This window comes from Carcharodon carcharias, chromosome 31 (assembly GCF_017639515.1).
Source record: "Carcharodon carcharias isolate sCarCar2 chromosome 31, sCarCar2.pri, whole genome shotgun sequence".
In the NCBI taxonomy this organism is placed as follows: Eukaryota; Metazoa; Chordata; class Chondrichthyes; order Lamniformes; family Lamnidae; genus Carcharodon; species Carcharodon carcharias.
The window spans coordinates 12,647,682-12,669,568 of record NC_054497.1 but is presented as its reverse complement, the minus strand read 5'-3'; the positions used below and the strand labels follow the sequence as shown (position 1 = coordinate 12,669,568).

Genomic DNA, 21,887 nt, shown 5'->3' with positions numbered 1-21,887 from the left:
GCCCTGAGTTTAATACAACTCAGTGGTTTGCCAGATCACGTCAGAGGGCAGCTAAGAGTCGACAACATTGTTGAGGGACTGGACTCACACGAGGCCCCAACTGGTTTCCTTCCCAAAAGAACAATGAACCAGTTGGGCTTTTCCCAACAACTCAACAACTTCATGGTCACTTTTACTGATCAGTTTTTTTATTTCTATGTTACTCTAAAAACTAAATTTAAATTTGCAAACTGCATAACAGGGTAAAATACAGAGTAAAGTGCCCTCTACACTGCCCCCATCAAACACTCCCAGGACAGGTACAGCACAGGGTTAGATACAGAGAAAAGCTCCCTCTACACTGTCCCCATCAAACACTCCCAGGGCAGGTACAGCACAGGGTTAGATACAGAGTAAAGCTCCCTCTACACTGTCCCCATCAAACACTCCCAAGGCAGGTACAGCACGGGGTTAGATACAGAGTAAAGCTCCCTCTACACTGTCCACATCAAACACTCCCAGGACAGGTATGGCACAGGGTTAGATACAAAGTAAAGCTCCCTCTACACTGACCCCATCAAACACTCCCAGGACAGGTAAAGCACGGGGTTAGATACAGAGTAAAGCTCCCTCTACACTGTCCCCATCAAACGCTCCCAGGACAGGTACAGCACAGGGTTAGATACAGAGTAAAGCTCCCTCTACACTGTCTCCATCAAACACTCCCAGGACAGGTACAAGACAGGATTGGTAAAGCTTAATTTACACCAGGCTTGACCAAAACACGGCCTGTGGGCTGAATTGTGGCCCCCGAGACCCCTGGACTCACTACTGAGCCTATCCTATCAGCAGCAAATGAAGAGAAAAACCAACCTGCGATTGGGTGAGCAGCAAACAGCGGGAGGGTAAGTTTTTAAGTTAAGTTCCAGGGCCCGGAGGGTAGGAGTTGGGAGTGAGGGCAGGAAGCGGTGTGTGAGGGAACTGGAGGCGGGTGTGAGGGAGCTGGAGGCGGGTGTGAGGGAGCTGGAGGCGGGTGTGAGGGAGCTGGAGGCGGGGCTAGGCAAGTCGGCGTGGAGCACTTACGAGGCGGAACAGGGCCCCGGTGATCTGGTGTGGGGCCCACTGGCATCTGAGTGAGTGAGTGGAGACTGTGAAAGAGAGAGTGTGAAGTAGGGGACAGAGAGAGAGAGACTATGAGGGGAGAGAGGGAGTGTGTGGGTGAGAGAGAGAGTGTGTGAAGGGGTTTAATCTGTGGAGGGGGAGAGTGTGTTGTTATGACTAGTCCCTGGGCAAGGTCCCCCAAATTGTTATGCTCCCAGGTAAAGAGGGATGAACTGGCTCCCCTTCTTTATTCAGCCCCCTCGGTTGGTCGCAACAAGGTTAATTTAAAAAGGATCTCTTCCCTCATGGATACCTTCTCCTAGTCCAAATGTATTTATGTTTTAAAAGGAGCCAATTCAACCAGGCTGTCTTGAGTCAAAGAAAGAGTGAGTTTATTAGTTGCTAAATGTGAGGAAAAATAATAAAAATGCAACACACATACATACAGATCATAAATGAGAAATTGAGTCCAAAAATAAAAGTTAAAAAAGATATACGAATCAGTCTTTGGTTAGTCCATGAGGAGTTGATGGTGAAACGTTGCAGTTGTTAAGTTGGGGTGATTCTGGTAGGGCTGACTTTGGCATTTGAGCAGTTGGTTTGGAGGTTCTTGGTTCTGCAGCTTAGCTGGAATTAGTTATCCTGGTTCCTTCTCGACTGTGGCTTTGCTGACTTATGACTTGCTTCCAGCAATCAGAAAGAGAGGGGTTTGTTCCTGCAAGTTGCAGGAATGCCCAGTTGGTGTTCTTTAGCTGTAACCTTCACAGCACACACGCACACCAGAACAGAATACCAGACTAGTACCAGACTACGGTTGCAGATGGCTTTTTTAAACCCTTTTCTTTATGCATTCCTGGAAGGGAAAAAGCAAACATGTCTTCCACCCAGATCTGTTTTCTTTTCAACTCAGTTCATGTTCACAGTCAGGGATATAACTCAACAGGAGGTGGTTTCAGCTAAGATGGTCATATTTTCCATTATCTCCGCAGCCACAGGAGATTATAGTTCAGTCTGAATTGTATCTTTTCCTTTGAAGTGCCTCTGTCTGAAGAAGCTGTGTCACACATTTTAGGTGCAACATTCCGTTCCTTTTGAACTAGTTGGTCAAGTAATCCACACAGGAATTTTCCAGCAAGTTGTTACCTTACAGTCTCAGCCAGCTTTTGATTGTATGTCCTTTCTTAAAATACATGCCTTAGTTAAAAGTTCAATATGTCCATAAGTAGTTTGGGGATAGGATCCATGGTCATGACAATGATGGGGAGAGAGTGTTTATGAGGAATGAGCATGTAAGGGGGGGAGAGTGTGTGAGGGGGAGAGTGTGTGAGGAGGGGAGAGTGTGTGAGTGGGGCGAGTGTGTGAGGGAGGGAGGGTGTGTGAGGAGGGAAGAGTGTGTGAGTGGGGAAGAGTGTGTGAATGGGGAGAGTGTGTGAGGGGGGAGAGTGTGTGACTGGGGAGAGTGTGTGAGTGGGGAGAGTGCGCGAAGGGGGAGAGTGTGTGAGGGGGGAGAGTGTATGGGGGGAGAGTTTGCGAGGGGAGAGAGTGTGCGAGGAGGGAGAATGTGCGAGTGGGGAGAGTGTGTGAGGGGGAGAGTGTGTGAGGGGGGAGAGTGTGAGGTGGGAGAGTGTGCAAGGGGGGAGAGTGCGAGGGGGAGAGTGTGCGAGAGGGGAGAGTGTGTGGGGGGGAGAGTGTGCGAGGGGGGAAAGTGTGTGAGGGGCATTGAGTATGCAAGGGGGGAGAGTGTGCGAGGGGAGAGAGTGTGTGTGTAGATTTGACTCACTCCCAGTCTCAGGGTGCTCAGTCACTCACTGACACCCACTGTGAAGTGGATGAGAAATTATGATGGTGTGTGGGGTGAGGGTGAATGAGAGCCCTTGTACTGGGAGTGAGCCAGACTCACACACACACTATCATCCTGTCACACTATAGTACTCATCTTTATCTAATTTTTTAATCATTTCATTGCTTTGATATTGTGTTTTTTTCCCTCAGCAAATGTTGTTTCTTTTCATGTCTCAGTGTCTTTTTTTAGAAATTCATGTTGAATGTTGTGCCAGACTTTATCTTTCAGAAAATTGCTGATCGCCGCTTGACTGAGAGAACAGTTTTAAAAAGTTGACTGCCCTCCACGCGATAAGGTTGAACAAGCTCCCTCTAAACTGTCCCCATCAAACACTCCCAGGACAGGTACAGCACAGGGTTAGATACAGAGTAAAGCTCCCTCTAAACTGTCCCCATCAAACACTCCCAGGACAGGTACAACACAGGGTTAGATACAGAGTAAAACTCCCTCTACAGGGCCTCAGGGCAGTACAGCACAGGTTAGATACAGAGTAAAGCTCCCTCTACACTGTCCCCATCAAACACTCCCAGGGCAGGTACAGCACAGGGTTAGATACAGAGTAAATCTCCCTCTACACTGTCCCCATCAAACACTCCCAGGGCAGGTACAGCACAGGGTTAGATACAGAGTAAATCTCCCTCTATACTGTCCCCATCAAACACTCCCAGGACAGGTACAGCACGGGGTTAGATACAGAGTAAAGCTCCCTCTACACTGTCCCCATCAAACACTCCCAGGGCAGGTACAGCACGGGGTTAGATACAGAGTAAATCTCCCTCTAAACTGTCCCCATCAAACACTCCCAGGACAGGTACAGCACAGGGTTAGATACAGAGTAAAGCTCCCTCTACACTGTCTCCATCAAACACTCCCAGGACAGGTACAGCACGGGGTTAGATACAGAGTAAAGCTCCCTCTACTCTGTCCCCATCAAACACTCCCAGGACAGGTACAGCACGGGGTTAGATACAGAGTAAAGTTCCCTCTACTCTGTCCCCATCAAACACTCCCAGGACAGGTACAGCACCAGGTTAGTTACAGAGTAAAGCTCCCACCAAACTGTCCCCATCAAACACTCCCAGGACAGGTACAGCACAGGGTTAGATACAGAGTAAAGCTCCCTCTACACTGTCCCCATCAAACACTCCCAGGACAGGTACAGCACGGGGTTAGATAAAGAGTAAATCTCTCTCTACACTGTCCCCATCAAACACTCCCAGGACAGGTACAGCACGGGGTTAGATACAGAGTAAAGCTCCCTCTACACTGTCCCCATCAAACACTCCCAGGACAGGTACAGCACGGGGTTAGATACAGAGTAAAGCTCCCTCTACACTGTCCCCATCAAACACTCCCAGGACAGGTACAGCACGGGGTTAGATACAGAGTAAAGCTCCCTCTACACTGTCCCCATCAAACACTCCCAGGACAGGTACAGCATGGTGTTAGGTACAAAGTAAAATTCCCTCTACACTGTGTCCATCAAACACTCCCTGAACAGGTACAGCACGGGTTTAGATACAGTGTAAAGCGCCCTCTACACTGTCCCCATCAAACAATCCCAGGACAGATACAGCACGGGGGGTAGATACAGGGTAAAGCTCCCTCTACGCTGTCCCCATCAAACACTCCCAGGGCAGGTACTGCACAGGGTTAGATACAGAGTAAAGCTCCCTCCATCCATCTAATTGCCTTTAACACAATCTCAGGAGATCACCTGTACTGCAATTTCTCATATCTTTAGGGCTCTCGGTATTAGGTTATTTGGGTCAAATTTTATGTGGAACAATAGAAAGATTTCGGGGATGTAGAGTTAATAGCAAACACGGTTAGAGAGCCCCAGATTCATTTACCCCAGTGGTCTAGTGAGGGAGAAGAATGTTTACCCTATCAGATGGACTGGAACCAAAATTGCTAACTAGAAGTAACTCCCATTCTACAAAACAATGGTGTGCCCTATAGCATGTCTCTCTTGTGTTGCTATTGCACAATGCTGTCAATTGCTTTTAATGATCACAATCTCATGTGCAGGCACATTCTGATTTTCTTCAAGCTGAACATTCTAACTATCAATCTATTTCTCATTTGTTTAGTCAGTGCGGATTTTATTCTGGGGTTGCAGGTTCATCGTGTACTTAGATTTTGCTGTTTTGTGATTTAAAAGTACAAGTCGGAGAATACAGAGATATCCCCATTGACTCAGTTTGTGGCTGCGTGCTAAAAAGCAAAGTCATCACAAAGACCAACCGACACTTGACTCGGTGGGCAGCGCTCTGAGTCAGAAAGTCATGGGTTCAAGCCCCACTCAAGGATTGAGTCTCTAACTGTGGCTGACACTTCAGTGCAGTGCTTTGGTAATGTGGCCCTGTCAGAGGTGCAGTCTTTCGGTGGAGATATTAAACCAATCCCCCTTCCCTTCCATGTTCTCTCTTCGATGGATGTAAAAGATTTTGGTGGGATTTGAAGAAGAACAGGGGCGTTCTCCCCTGTGTACCGGCCAAACAGCATCACTAAAATAATTATCTGGTCATTTTCCTCAATGATGTCTGTGTTGTGAGCAACCTGACTGCTGCGTTTCCTAAGTTACACCAGAGACCACATTTCAAAGATGCTCCCTTAGCTGAGAAAGCACTTTGGGACATCCTGAGGTGTGACAGGCACCATATAAATGCAAGTTCCTTCTTCTTAACACTTAACTGCTCCCATTTGTTCCTGAGTTCAACAGTAGCTGGATTCCTGACAAGAGTGTCTCTGCTACTGTTTGACACCAGCTCCATATCATTTCATTATTAGCCTGACACAAACCCACTGTTAGATTTGGGCTTCCTCCAGGTTATTTTTCCACAAGTCCATTTCCAAAGAATCTCTTGCTGATACAGCCGCACGAATTAGCACAGAGTAACATTGGTTAACTTGTCATAGCTGCACACACACACACACACACACACACACACTTATTATTGCTCAATTTACAATTATGATTTAGGGCTATGGAAGGGAATTTGAGAAGGAAGCCATTCCTTTTCAGAAGGAGGCCATTCGGCCCATCTAGTTGGTGCTGTGTCTCTCTCTTTGGAGCAATCCAGTCATTCTAATAGTCCCGCTACACTGAAATCATTGATCGTCTTCACTTCCACCATCCTCGGAGGCAGCAGGTTCCAGCTCATTACAACTCACAATGTAAAAGTCCTCTCATGTTCCTCCCTATATCTCTTACCCAAAATCTTAAATCTTCTACCATTTGACTGTATGGGTGGGGAAAGAGCTGGTAACCAGAGGACATGGGTTAAGGGAATTGGCAAAGGGCCAGAGGTGACAATTTTTAACACAGCGAGTTATTATGATCTGGAAGGCGCTGCCTGAAAGGGTGATGGAAGCAGATTCAATAGTAACTTTCAAAAGAGGATTGGATGAATACTTGAAGGGAAAAAAATGCTTACAGGTCTATGGCGAAAGAGCAGTAAGGAGTGGGCGAAGTTGGATTGCTCTTTCAAAGAGCCAGTACAGGGACAGTGGGCCAAATGGCCACTCTCTGTGCTGCATCATTCTATGATCACTCCAGAAAACAATTTGTCAGTGATCACACTTTTTGAACACTCGATGGTGAGTTGCATCTTGAATTAATATAACCCGTTTTTACAGTGTTCTGGCGTCCCGCTCCTCTTTCCTGTGCTGGGGGCACAGGGTGAGGTGAAGGCGTCTGGGGATTGGAGGGCCGGGGGTGTGTGGGGGGGCATCACACTAGATCACTTTCAAACTACACCTGCCACTTTACCCAATATCTCTGCACCAAAACCAAATAGAAGAGATGCAAAGTGAGAAACCGGCCACCCAAAAGATGAGCGAATGTACTAAACTGTCACGCAGGAGAAGGCATTGTGACATTCAGCATTGCATAGTGGTGCATCTCAGGATTGTCTCAATACTCTCAAAACCCGATACTACTGCAGAATATTGATGGTGATGAGATGGTTCATTTAATCAAGCCAGGCTGTCCTGAAGAGACCTTCCACTCCATCTTCCATGCTGGAAATCAATACCAATAAAAACTTAATTACCGAAAATGAAAGGTCTGGCAGTAGTTAATCATCTAATAAACGCTTCCTCACTCTAATATGGCTAAAGGGAATTGCATTTAAACACATGCCCCAATAACAGTTGTCAGAAAGTTATCCAACTTTCTTTATTGAATGTTGATTGTGTAGTGGATTCGGAAGGTAGACCCAGGAATGATGGATCCTACCCAAACCCATACTCCTGTTCTGTTGAAGAGTCATTCGGACTTGAAACGTTAACTGTGTCCCTCTCCAAAGATGCTGCCAGACCTGCTGAGTTTTTCCAGGTATTTTTGTTTTTGTTTTGGATTTCCAGCATCCGCAGTTTTTTGCTTTTATGCTTTCATCTTACTTGGCTTGCCTTGGTGAATAAGTCCTGTGACATTTCTGGTTATCTATCCTTGACCTTCCAGGAACCAGATAAGAAACATGTTGATCACCAATAATGGAAATTAATCAAGGGAATGGCCCATGACAAGGATTGAGTGAGTGGGTGTATCCCGTGAGCTCAAAGTTGAGAGTGTACATAAAGCGTGATATTTTTGGAACTCGCCAGTCAAAGGCTTGAGCTGGGTCGTCAAGTTCACAAGAGAAGGACAGATAGCTGCTTCTGAAAGGCCTACAGACACCGTAAGTAATAGCCATCTGATGCTAATCTTCTTTCCTCCAATGTTGCTAGCATGGAGAAGACACACTGGTACATAATTACTGTAGTACGTGGTCAGCGACAGTGCTTGCTATTTAGGTGGAATCTCTACCTGTGCACTGCCCTCCCCTCCCCACTCTCCAAATCCTAGGTACTGCCAGCAACAAACATCCCCAGGTCAGCCACAGAGTAGGGCAGGAAAAGATCCCAGCCACGCCTCTTTGAATATTTTTAAGGCAGAGGTGGATAGATTCTTGGTAAGCAAGGGGGTGATAGGTTACCAGGGGTAGGCAGGATGCAGATTTCAGGTTGCTATCTGATCAACCACGATCTTATTAAATGGCGGAGCAGTCTCGAGGGGCTGAATGGCCAACTCCTGCTCCTTGTCTGTATGTTTGTATATTCGTACCTACACAATATATTTTCAGCACTCTGTAACTCCTGATCATTTCTAGTGAGATCATGTCCGAGGTAATTTTGTGCCATTTTGTAATAGATACGTCTGCTATATTTGGTGTTGTCCCAAAGTATAACTGTGTCTGGGACGTCAGAGAGGGATCAGAAGGAATCTTTATCTGACGACTTTAGTGAACGTGGAGAATGGACTCTCAGTGGTAGCCTGGCCCATGAACTCTTTCAGAAAAATAAATAACTGCTGGAGAAAGGGACTGGAGGTTTTTAAGGATAGTGATATACTTAGATAATTAACATTTGGGAAAGGTGTTTTTCTGTGGAAAAAAAAGTCCAAAGTTAAATAATGGAAGTGTGAGAGTGGGTAAACAGTCTGGAGTCTTAGAGAGATTTGGGTCTACAGCATAGAAACAGGCCATTCGGCCCAACTGGTCCATGTTAGTGTTACGCTCCACATAAGCCTCCTCCGACCCTACTTCATTTCACACGGTCAGCATACCCTTCTATTCCTTTTGCCTTTGTGTGTTTACCCAGCTTCCCCTAAAATGAATCTACGCTATTCACCTCAACCATTCCCTGTGGTCGTGGGGGATTAAGGGAGTATTCATGTAGAAATCCCTATCGGGAGATTAAATGGGTGGGTAGGTCTACTCAGACAGTAGATTGTACATGGGCTCTGGGCACAATAGTCTTTTGTATTTTGGCTCCCCACAGCCTCCCTTCACTCCAATTACCTCTCGCACTCTGTCCCTTCTTTTCCTCTATTCCTTCCTCCTTAATATTTGTATCAAGCTTCCCCTTAAATGTATCGATGCTAACTGCTTCAATTGCTGCACATTATTATTACAACTCCCTCATTAGATTTTTCTCACCGCGAACACTCCAATCTTTCACTGTCAGATCTTCCCGTTTTTCTCCAATCCCCTGATTTAACAGCCAATACTCCCTTAGATTTTCATCTCTGTTGCTCCTTGTCTTCAAACCCTGTCATTTTAAACTCTCTGTGCGCCCTCGCCATGCTGAAACCGATGTCCTGTCCCCTACTCCAGCTTCATTCTCCTAACCTCGGAAACAGAGGGGTTCCTTATCTCTCTGCTTTCCAAAACCCAGGCTTGGCATTGTCTAACCACTGATCCACCCCAATACACTGAAGCTCTGGGCTTTCACTCGAGCCCAACACACATCCTGGATACAAAACAAGACCCTTCAGTTGGATTCCCTGCTTCAGTGCATGATCCCTGATATGTTGGGCGCTGGGTGAGCCAGAAATGCTGAGGTGAGAAAATCTCATCTTGTTACTTCAACGCTCAAGGTAGGGTTGCCAACCCTCCAGGATGGCCCTGGAGTCTCCAGGTATAAAAGACGAATCTCCAGGGCACTGGGAAGAGTAACCCAGGAGAAAAATCAACAGGACTTTAGAGAATTCTGTGATTTTTCTTTTTCAATAGTTCAGTTTCTTAGTTATAAAAATATTGACGATGTGGATGGTGAAGGTGGGGGTGGGGGGGAAGGCTCCTCTTCTGGGAATGACAGTTGAAGTTGGAAGGCCATGCAATGAAACCCCCAGAAATATGTCTGTCAGAGTTGGCAACCCTATCTCATGGTGACAAACCAACTTGATCAATGCCATAAATCAGCTCTTTCAAAAGTGGGTGAAGTCAGGGCAGTGGTTTCATATAAGAAGTGACAGGCAGATGGTGGGATTGGTATCCTGGAAGGGCAATTAACCATGTAGTCTCATGGTTATGTTAGTTGGTAGCCAAGAGCTAGGCTAACGAAGCCATGAGACAGTGCATTCTAATCCAACCGCCCAGTTTGAGAATTTGAATTCACTTTTATCGAAAATTGGTGTCAGTAAAAGTGACCATGAAGCTGTTGCATCGTCAAAAAAGAGCAGCTAATTTGCTTCTGTTTATTCGTTCATGGGATGTGGGTGTCACTGGCTAGGCCAGCATTTATTGCCCATCCCTAATTGCCCTTGTTCAGAGGGCATTTAAGAGTCAATCACATTGCTGTGGGTCCGGAGTCACATGTAGGCCAGACCAGGTAAGGACGGCAGATTTCCTTTCCTAAAGGATATTAGTGAACCAGATGGGTTTTTACGACAATCCGCAATGGTTCTTCAGTGAATAAAATCTTCCGTGCTTACCTGGTCTGAGCCTATCCGTGACTCTTAACTGCCCTCTAAAGCAGCCTGGCAAGGCACAGTCTTGTGTCAAACAAGGAGAACCACAAGGGCCTTCTCAGGGAAATCACAAATTGGGTAATAAATGTGTGGCCATGCCACACATTCCAAGGGTGAATAAAACAGGAGGAATATGACCCAAAGGCTGTCTTTTGTCGAATTACCCTTGGGAAAAATGACCAGGTTGTGGAGGAAGGAAGGGAATGGGCAGAAAGACAATAGAACTTTGACTTAAGTCTTCTTTCACTCTGAGATAAAGACAAGGTTAAAAATAATTTTGCTTTCACAGAGTCATGGCAATCAGATCTTTGGACAACATGCAGGTTCTCCTCATGGTCATCTTCCTTCTGCAAGTGACGCAGTCATTGCCTCCAAACAGGTGAGGAGAGTCACCCCAGATGCAAATCTCTCATTATTAGTTTTGTTCTCCTGTTGTATATGCCTCTGTCGATTGCCAAGCCATTCTGAGGAGTGGGAAGTGCGGTTTTCATTCTCATTCAGCCCAGAAGGAGGCCATTTGGTCCATTGTGCTTATGTTGGATTTTTGTTGGCTCAATTAGTCTCATTCCCCCACGCCCTTTCCCCATGATTTCCTGCTTCAAGTTTTTACTTAATTCCTTTTTTGAAAGATACTACTGAACCTGCTCTCACCGCCGCTTTCAGGCAGCTCATTCCCTATCACAACAACTTGCTGCATTTAAAAACATCTGTCATCACTCCCCCTTTAACTTGATGCCCATTACCTTAAATCAGTGTCCTCTGCTTTATGACTCCCTTGTCAGTGGAAACAGATTTTTTTCCCATTTGCACTCTCTAAATCCTTCATCATTTTGAGTACCGCTATTAAATCTCATGTATTGCTGAAAAAAAGAGACATGCTGTTGAAGCTTTTCATTTTGTACTCATCAGGACAGGTGGGAAATTTGGTATTCTTGCACCTGATGAGTGCAAAATGGAAAGCTTGGACAGCATGTCTCCTTTTTTCAGCAATAGCCAAATTCCAGACTACCAAGCAACTATAAACCCAATGTGATTGAAAAGGCACAGCCGACCCTTGTCTACATTTGTCAGAGCTTAGTTAGATCTGTTTTGCATTAGTGCGCACTGCAAGCGGTTCACTGTACTCCTGCTTCCAGCTTTGTTGGTATGTGCCCGTCCCTTGACATTGTGACGCGGGTTTGCAAGGGTTACCAGTCACTTGAAGTTTTAAAAAGGTGCGCCCTTCCTTTAAAACAGGCACAAGAGGCACTCGGACAGCCTGTTCACCAGTGAGTTAAGTAAACTGAGGAGAACTGTAGTGGCTCAAGACTTCCTGAACTCAATTCTAGGAACACAAACAGGGTAAGAACGCCAGAATTGTAGGTGTCGGGGTTTGGGGTTGTGGCGGGTTGGGGAGGGAGGGAGGGAAATTTGATAATGCATTTAGCATCAGCCCGGGAGTGCCTGCTTGACTCAAGTGGGAGGGTAGCACTTTCAGCCTTGGGGGTCAGGAGGGCTATGGGCTCATAATCCAATTCTGAAAACAGAGCACAAAATCAAGACCTGAGGAACTTCAGGTGAGACATTAAACTGAGGCTGGGAAATGGAAGGACCCTCGTGACGCTATTAAGTGAAGGGAGGTTGCTGTTTATGGGATTTTGCTCTGTAAAAATTGTTTGACAAGTATGCCCAGGTGGCAACAGTGACTGGACTTCCTGGGAAGCAGAAAAGTGCTTTATATAAATGGAATGTTGTTAGTTCTTTCATTCAAGTGATTCCTTCAGTCAACGTGACAAATAAAAGAGTTCTTGCATTATAGCACATGAAGTTGATAGACCCAACACTCAGAAAGAAAGAACTTGAATTTATATAGCACCTTTCACAACCTCAGGAAGTCCCAAGGTGATTTATAACCAATGTAGGACCACAAGCCAATGGATTAATCCTTACTCTAAGTTATCCATATTGTAATTCTAGTTTGAACTCAAATACTGGAAAAGCGAAGAGGCATCTTAGTGACATAGAGGACACAACACAACCAGGTTCCTTCACCATGTTGCAGAATGTGCTAGACTCACTCTCAGCTCTCCAGCTCCGTGAAGGAAGGTGAGAGGAAAATCATTATTAAAGTGGCATTGCCTTCTCACATTTCTTGCTCTTCAATAACATTGCATAATATGTGGCAATGCTAGATGATATGTAGCAATAAAAATGTGCACACTCCCTATCTGTAAAACTTCTCATCACAGATTCACACCAGTTTTTCCAATATGAATCCCCATGTCCACTTAATAAACATTTACCTATGTAAACTCATCACGCTGTAATTATAACATCCTGCCAGTGGCGGCACTGTAGGACCTTGGTTTTGCTTTTCACAGCTCCTGAACGGTATTGCCGAGAACTTCTACTTCTTTACAGTAAATTTTGCTCTTTAATCAGAATTAATAGTAAGTCAAAACTATGCATAAAAATAAGAATAGAATTTAGAACTTTAAAATGGAGACTGAATTACATCTTTAGGCCCTAGTCCAATCATCCCTTGCCCTCTAACGCCATCTGAAATCACTCAAGGCCAAAGAATGGACCTTAGATTGGCCCAACTTTTGGAAATGGACTTAAGTTGACTTAAGTCTTGATCCCACCATGTGTAACATATCCATGAAATTCCTCTATCTCAGTACATTACTTCATTTCCAATGAATTTCCTCAAATAATTGATAAAATAATCTAATACCAACAGGTTCGGAATATACCATTCTACTGTGCCAATATCACACAGTAAACTTTTAAACTCTATAGCCAATCCAAAGCCCATTCCTTGTTGGTTGGTGTGTGGGCTCCAGGGTAGAGAATTCTTCACTGTCTGGTGTCAGCTGCAGCTCAGTGCCTAGCATGGTCTCGTCTGAGTCAGAAGGATGTGGATTCAAATCCATTCCAGCTTCTCAAACAGAAAATCTAGACTGACAGCTCCCAGTGCAGCACCAAAGGAGTTAAACCGAAGGCCCCATCTGCCCTCTCAGGTGGATTTTTAAAAATTCATTAATGGGATGTTGGTGCCGTTGGCTGGACCAGCATTTATTGCCCAGTCCTAATTGCCCTTGAGAAAGTGGTGGTGAGCTTCCTGCTTGAGCCGCTGCAGTCCATGTGGTGTAGGTACACCCACGGTGCTATTAGGGAGGGAGTTCCAGGATTTTGACCCAGCGACAGTGAAGGAATGGTGATATATTTCAAAGCCAGAATGTGAGTGGCTTGAGGGAAACTTCCAGGTGGTGGTGTTCCCATGTGTCTGCTGCCCTTCTCCTTCTAGATGGTAGTCGTGGGTTTGGAAGGTTCTGCCTAAGAAGCCTTGGTGAATTCCTGCAGTGCATCTTGTAGATGGTACACACTGTTGCTACTGTGTGTCAGTGGTGGAGGGAGTGAATGTTTGTGGATGTGGTGCCAATCAAGCGGGCTGCTTTGTCCTGGATAGTGTCAAGTTTCTTGAGTGTTGTGGGAGCAGCACTCATCCAAGCAAGTGGGGAATATTCCATCACACTCCTGACTTGTGCCTTGTAGATGGTGGACAAGCTTTGGGGAGTCAGGAGGTGAGTTACTCGCCGCAGGCTGCCCAGCCTCTGACCTGCTCTTGTAGCCATAGTATTTATATGGCTGATCCAGTTCAGTTTCTGGTCAATGGTAGGGATTTAAAAGATTCCATGGGGCTATTTGAAGAAGATTAATTGGTGGATGATCGTCACTTCTCTCCAGGGTCCATGGCGAGTATTTATCCCTCAATCAACATCACTGAAACACGATTATTTATTATCACATTGATCTCTGTGAGATCTTGCTCTGCACAAATTGGCTGCCACATTACAACAGTGATTACACTTCAAAAGCATAACATAAAGATTTGGGAGCGCCTAAAGTTGTGAAAGATGCTATATGAATGCAAATCTTTAATCCTGTTTTACTTTTCAGCAAAGAGAATGAACTCTCTCTGAGGGACCAGGATGTGCCGGCAGTGCTGAGCAAGTTACTGAGGCTTCGCAGTTTAAGTCAGCAGCCCTGCCTGAGATGGTTCCACAGCCACTACGGGACAATGAGGTCAGGAAACATCTTTACGTTGCCATTGGGTTTCAGATTAAGATGTTTTGTTCATTTTCTCACCCACCCCACTTGCCCTTTCAGGTGGATGGGTGAGACCACCACTCTTTCGAAGAAGGGCAGGCGCGTTCCCTCCGGTGTAAGAACGAGAGGGCACAGATTTAAAGTGATTTGCAAAAGAGGCAAAGGTGACATGAGAGAAAACTTTTTCTCACAGCGAGTGTTTCAGGTCTGGAAATCACTGCCTGGAAGTGTGGTGGAGGCAGGTTCAACCGAGGCATTCAAGAGGGCATCAGATGATTACTTGAAAAGAAACAATGTGCAGGGGTACGGGGAAAAGGCAGGGCAATGGCACTAGGTCATAATGCTCCTTTGGAGAGCCATGATGGGCCGAATGGCCTCCTTCTGTGCCATTAAGATTCTGTGTCTTGAGTCAATATTTATCCGTCAATGTCACTAAAACAGAAAACGATGAACTGGCCCTTTAGCCTCAAATGCTGTTTACGAGACTTTGCTGTGCACACATTGGTTAACACATGGGCTGGAATTCGGATGCTCTCCAAATTTTCCCACCCCATCCACAAGGATGCCCACCACTGGCGGGAGTGGAGAAGCCTGTCCATGGACACAGCAATCGTGCTTTAAACGGAATTCGTCAGTTTCAAGTTGCAACATTAATTCTTACTTTACTTCTCTGCTTCTTCCCCTGCCCCCTCGAGCCCAGACCAGTTACTAAACAACTATATAGGTGAAGGCAGGATGAATGTTAAGCTGGTCTTTCACCAGAGTTAGATGGTGTTAAAGTTAGGTTTATTCAGTTTTAATCAAACGATGGACCCCGGTTTAACCAGCCACTGCGGAAGCCAGCTTTTCTTTTCAGGATAATTAATATCTTTGGGAAACTGAGCTGAAGGTCAAAGTTCACAGTGCAAGAGACTGCCAAGGGTGCAAACGGTAAGGAAGAAGTTGAGTCAAATCAGAAAGTCGAGGGATGTTTAATGACTATTTTGGAGGGGGAGATCATTACACAGAACTACAACATTTAGCTCAGAAATAGGCCATTTGGCCCAACTAGTTCATGTTGCATTTAAACATCCTCCCGTCTTTCTTCATCTAATCCTATCACCCTAAGCCTCTGTTCCCTTCTCCCTCATGTGTTTATCCGACTTCTCCTTAAATGGATCAACACTATTCACCCCAATTACTCCCTATGCTGGGAGGGGGGCGCGATGCCACACTCTCACCACTCTCTGGGTAAAGAAGTTCCTCCTGAGTTCCCGATTAGATTTGTAGGCGAGCATTTTGTATTGACGGCCTCTAGTTATGCTCTTCCCCACAAGTGGAAACACTTTCTCTCTCACCAGGATTTTTTGGTCTTGACAACGGCAGGCATCGTCGTGGGCGGGACAGGAAAATTTGCAGATTGGCACGAAAGGCCGCTCTCCAAATTTTCCTGTCTGGCCCGCGATGATACCCGCTACTGGCAGGACCAGAAAATCCCGCCCTCTGTGGAACCTTTCGGAATTCTAGAGACCGCTGTTAGATTGAAGATGGGAGATGAAGTTAGCGACGTAGGAGATAGTGCGATGAGGCTCCATTTTAACACAGCGAAGATACGAAAGGGGGATCGGAAACTTAGGAGAAAGAAGCGAGGGCATTTCAAGCGAGCACTGACCACGGTGGCACTGAGAAAGTCAAGAGAGAAATGGTTGGGTTGAAGAGAGGTTTGAGGCAACAAGTGGGAGCTGGTTTGTCAGTCAAAACGTGAAGTATTTCATTACAGTTCAGGGGGTGATTGCAGAAAGCACTGCTTCACACAAAGCAGAGCAGAAACCTGGAACTCTCTCCCACAAAACATCCAACATTTTACATAGGTGGAAGGCTACCAGTGATCCCCTTAAAAAGCTGTTGAGGCTGGGGGGTCAACTGTAGATTTCAAGACTGAGATGAATAGATTTTTATTTGGAAAAGGTACTAAAGGTTACGGAACCGGGTATATAGAATTAAGACATTTCCCCCTTTTGGTGGAATCTAGAAGTAGGGGATAAAGTTTCAAAATAAGGGGTCTCCCATTTAAAATGGAGATCGGGGAATTCCTTCTCTCAAAGGGTCATTAGTATTTGGAATTCTCTTCCCCAGCGAGCAGTGAAGGCTGGGTCATTGAATATATTCAAGGCTGAACTAGTCAGATTTTTGATTGTGAGTTGAGGGTTATGGGGGAGCTGACAGGATAGTGGAGGTAAGGCCACATCAGATCAGTCATGATCTTATTGAATGGCAGGGCAGGCTCAAGGGGCTGAATGGCCTACTCCTCTCCTATTTCTTATGTTCAGTCATGATCTTATTGAATGGCAGAATAGACTCGAGGGGCTGACTAACCCTCTCCTGTTCCTATGTTCCTTATCCGGCCCAGCCCAATCCACCTAGCCTGATTATTATCTTTTGTCTTGTTTTCAGAATTTTCTCCAATGATTCTCATGTGCCTGCCGCAGCTTCAATAGATCACCAGACATGTGAGACCATCCGTCAACTGATAATAAACCAGCAATTACAAACCTTCCTGACCACAATGGGCTTTCAATAATCAGGTATTTCCAGCTGCTCTATAATTTCTTGTCATAAAGATTTATTGCCCTTTAGCAAACTTAAAGAGGGAAGGAGCCTGTAGTGCGGTTAGCTGGACACTGCTCCAACTCTGCTTCAAATCCAATCCAGACTGAAAGCTGAAAGGTCTCTTCTCTCTGGACCTCATGTGAAATGCGTTGGGTAATCTTAATCCTTGAGCCTTTAGGCTTTTGTGGCAGTGTAGGCCAGTGCTCACCTCGGAGCCAGAGGGTCATGGGTTCAGGTTGTGATCCAGGCTGATGCTCCCAGTGCAATACTGAAGGGTGCTGTGTACTAAGGGGTGCTGTGTACCGAGGGGTGTTGCGTACTGAGGGATGCTGCTTACTGAGGGGTGCTGTGTACTGAGTGTTGTTGTGTACTGAGGGGTTCTGCATGCTGAGTGGTGCTGTGTACTGAGAGGTGCTGTGTATTGAGGGGTACTGCATGCTGAGCGGTGCTGTGTACTGAGTGGTGCTGCGTACTGAGGGGTGCTGCGTACTGATGGGTGCTGCATGCTGAGGGGTGCTGTATGCTGAGTGGTGCTGTGTACTGAGGGGTGTTGTGTACTGGGGGGTGCTGCTACCTATTGACTGCTGTCTCAGGTAGAAGTAAAAGATCCCATGAGAAAAGCAGGAGTTGTCCTGACATGAGTCAAACTGGATGTCAACACACGGATTCTACAATTGGTCTCAAAGCCATGGGGTAGAGAGGGGAGGAAAATTCAGCCAAAGTTCTATCTTGTTTACTTATTCATCCATGAGATATGGGCAGTGCTGGCTGGGCCAGCATTTATTGTCCATCCCTAATTGCTCTTGAGAAGGTGGTGCTGAGCTGCCTTCTTGAACCGCTGCAGTCCATGTGGTGTAGGTACACCCACAGTGCTGTTAGGGAGTGAGTTCCAGGATTTTGACCCAGCGACAGTGAAGGAACGGCGATATATTTCCAAGTCAGGATGGTGAGTGACTTGGAGGGGAACTTCCAGGTGGTGGGGTTCCCATGTGTCTACTGCCCTTGTCCTTCTAGATGGTAGTGGTTGGAGGGTTGAAAAGTGCTGTTGAAGGAGCCTTGGTGAATCCCTGCAGTGTATCTTGTAGATGGTACACACTGCTGCTACTGTGCGTCGGTGGTGGAGGGATGAATGTTTAAGGAGGTGGATGGGGTGCCAATCAAGCGGGGCTGCTTTGTCCTGGATGGTGTTGACCTTCTTGAGTTTTGTTGGAGCTGCACTCATCCAGGCAAGTGGGGAGTAATCCATAGCACTCCTGACTTAATTGTGCCTTGTAGATGGCAGACCGGCTTTGGGGAGTCAGGAGTATCTCACTCCTAGCCGTTAACCAGTTAATTGCTCAGCTGGAACAGGAGACAGGCTTGTGCTTAGATGCATTGTCGAATAGCTCACTCGTACAAAATGCTTGAGCATTTACGTGTAAATGGCTGGTGGATATGGGGAAAGGGATGGTCTGGGCTTTGGAGTTATCCACTCAGTAATGGCCACACAAAGAAACTGTTGCTCCCTGCTCCGGAAATCCAGAACAAGCTGTCCAGACATGAACTCAAGAAACACTTTTTCACACAAAGGATATTGAAAATCTGGAATTGTCTTCCCCAAAAAGCTGTGAATGATGGGGGTCAATTGGCGTTTTTAAGACTGAGATGGATAGATTTTATTGGGTAAGGGTGGCAGATAAAATGGAGTTCAGGTAAAGATCAGCCATGATTTGACTGAATACTGGAACAGGCTTGAGGGGCTGAATGGCCTCCCCCTTGTTCCTAATGTTCCTACCTGCATGTTTTGATAATTTCTTTGTGTTTTTCTTCAAAGGCACGGGACAGCGGATCGCCAACCGAAGGAAGAGGCTGACGGATCTCACCTTAGTGAGGGCGACCTCTTACCCCAAGTTCCACCCCTCAATAACCTTTACAACACAACCCCAACCTCTTGTAAAACACGGAAGTGGATTCACATGTTGTGGGCAGGATTGGGACCACTGTACTGGAGTCCCTGATGTATATGAACCCTCCTTATTCTGTTAATGACTTGTGCCTTGAGAGAAATGAAATCCGTAGGATCTTTAGATTAAATTCTTCGAAGTTTTCAGTCTCCTCCTTCCTGCTCTGCTTATAGAGACGATTCACAGAGCAATTCAAAACATTTTTACATCACCACACCTCCATCTTATTTCACAGGGTATGGGTGCCGATCAATTAAATTCAATTACTTCAGCCCACACCCTCTCCCGACGGCCCTGCAAGCCAAGGTTGCCCTGGATTTGTTCCCTAAAAACTCTACTCGGCGGAACGCTAAAGATTCAGTGTCCCCATTGATGCCGAGATTGGTGATTGCACCAGAATTAGCCTCAATGGCACTGAGCTGGGTGGTTGGGGAGGGGGGTTTATGGGGGTGCAAATGACAGCCTGTTCTCAACCAGCCCGCCTTGCTGGAAAGCACTCATTGGTCGCCGAGGGCAGGACTCAGCTCTGCTGCGATGCCTTATGTGGTCAAATAGCCAGCTCATGCTAACTGTGATGGATGGCCATGGGGGTGGGGGGAGGGCGGGGGCGTGGTTTGCAGAGGTGCCGATATCTTTGCCCCGTGGTCCAGCTTGATCCAGTGGCTGCAGGAAAAACAAAAAGAGGGGAGGACGGGAAGATGAAACACACCATCTGGAAATGGAAGGGATTGGGGACCCAGGAGACGATATTGGTTCTGTTACCCTACTCAAATCCTTTATTAAAAAGTGTGAGACAGAAAGAGGTTTTGACATAAGGAGAAACAACTTCCAGTGGCAGGAGGGTCGGTAACCGGAGGATACAGTTTATCATTGGCTAAAGAACAAAAGGGGAGATGAGGTGGATTTTGTTTTTTACACAGTGAGTTGCTGTGCTCTGGAGGCGCTGCCTGAAAGGGCGGTGGAAGCAGATTCAATATTAACTTTCAAGAGGAAATTGGATAAATAATTGAAGGGAAAAATTAGTTGCAGGGCCACAGGGGAAGAGCAGTGGACTAATTGGATTGCTCTTTCAAAGAGCCAGCATGGGATTGAGGGGCCAAATGGCCTCCCTTTGCTGTATTCTTTGAAATATTCCAATTCAAACTGATCAGGGTGGTGACCTCCCCCTCCAGAGATGTCGGTGGTGATACTGGTGACTATATCTCCGTGGAGATCCCACCACCCTGATGGGTGTGCATGGAGCAGACTTGAGATCTCTACTTCCAGGGAACGCACACTGCCCAGCTGGCCATGGGGTGTGTCTTACTGCTCTCTCCTGGGTGCCAAGCCAAGATGGCACACCTAGTGGACATGGCAGCTTGCACCTTCTCCCCCTGGCCTCCCATACCCCTGGTACTCAGCCCATTAAATTGCAGAGAATTTGTAAACTCATTCTTCATAGATGCATCTACAGTTTTAATATTTGTCAAACACGGAGAAAATATTCCCTCAACCCCTTCACCCCCACCCCCATTTCTCACCCATTGTTAATTCTATAATGAAGATATCAACCAATCTATAAACTGTGGACTGTCCCTTTAAATTAGGTCTTTTTAATCACCATGGCAATGTCCTTGGATAGTGTAGCAAGAAGCATATGTATGTATTTTCTGTTATATCTTCAATAACATGTTCTTTCCCTGCCTGATTCGAGTGTATATTTATTTGTTTCTTGTGTGTTTATCTGTATCATGCACTGAAGGATTATGAGAATTTGGTGGATTTTTAGTGACGATGACTAAAACCCAGTATAATACCAGAGACCCACTTTGCTGTAATTTATAGACACAAGCAGGAGTGAGGTGACAGTGCTGTGACACACATGTGTGACAGTACGTGTCTGATAACGTATCATAGCCAAAGCTGTTGCTTAAGCAACATCATAATTTTAAAATTCTCACCCTTGTATTCCAGTCCCTCCACATCCTCACCCCTCCCTATCTCTGTAACCTCCTCCAACTCCACAACCCTCCACCATCTCTGCGCTCCTCCAATTCTGGCCTCTTGAGCATCCCCCAATTTTAATCGCTTAACCATTGGCGGCTGTGCCTTCAGCTGTTTAGGCGCCAAGATTTGGAATTTCCTCCTTAGCCCTCTCCACCTCACCTTCCTCCTTTAAGATGTTCCTTAAGACTTACCTCTTTGCCTGAACGTTGGTCAGGACACTGCCTGTATTGTGGATATAGTTCCGTGTTACAGGATATGCTTTGTGGGCAGGAGGTCCAAGGTTCTCTCCCTTGCATCGCCATTATCTTTAACTGTCCAATTTTGGACATAATTATTTCAGCCGCACAAGCAATAGGGCTGAATGGCCTCTTTCTGTGCTGCATGAGGACTCCCCGTTTCTCTACTCTACCCCACGTAGTCTGTATTTAACCCTCAAATGGTGATTATCTTGTTCTAATCCCACTTGTGGTAATTGATTGTATATTCTTATAATCTAATGCATTCTCCTAATCTTCTCTTCTATGATGAATCTGAAGCGTCTGCTTGCTTGTTGCAAATCCAGTGAAAACAAGCCTTCATTATTTACCCCAGTTGCTTTTTTGTTTCACATCCTTCCTCGCTCCAAAAGTTGGCCGCACTATGAACAGTCTCTCTCCACTGATTTATGTTCTCTGCAGCCCTCACTACCTGTCTCATAGAGAGCCCAGTCCACGTTCTGATATTATCCATCCATGTCACCTTGGGTCTTCCTTGTGCATGTTTTCTAGGTGTTTTACCTCGTGTTACCTCTTTTCCCAGACACTCCCCTCCTGTTTACATCACGTGTCCAAAATATGTGAACTTTCCTGGTATCACTGCCTCAAACAAGTTCCTCTTGACACCAGCTTTCACGAGCACCAGTTACCCTTTCAGAATTAGAAAAAATTCCAATTCGTTTCCCTTAACTTCCCAACATTACTGAACATCATCCCATCTTTCCCAAGTCTCTCACGTCTGGTTCTACCTCAAGGAATCCACACTCCCCCTTTCCTCCTGAATCCACAGGCAATTATGAGTC

General features: G+C 46.0%; 1 protein-coding gene and 1 long non-coding RNA gene across 9 annotated transcripts in view; one reads left to right on the top strand and one right to left on the bottom strand.

Moving 5' to 3' along the window:
- Positions 1-21,887, bottom strand: part of LOC121271745 (interferon regulatory factor 5-like) — a 60,295-nt gene that overhangs the window by 20,815 nt on the left and 17,593 nt on the right. The window lies entirely within an intron of this gene.
- LOC121271746 lies at positions 7,470-11,523 on the top strand. The gene is made up of 3 exons (XR_005941754.1): positions 7,470-7,608; positions 10,510-10,599; positions 11,457-11,523. It is a non-coding gene; the product is annotated as an uncharacterized LOC121271746 (long non-coding RNA).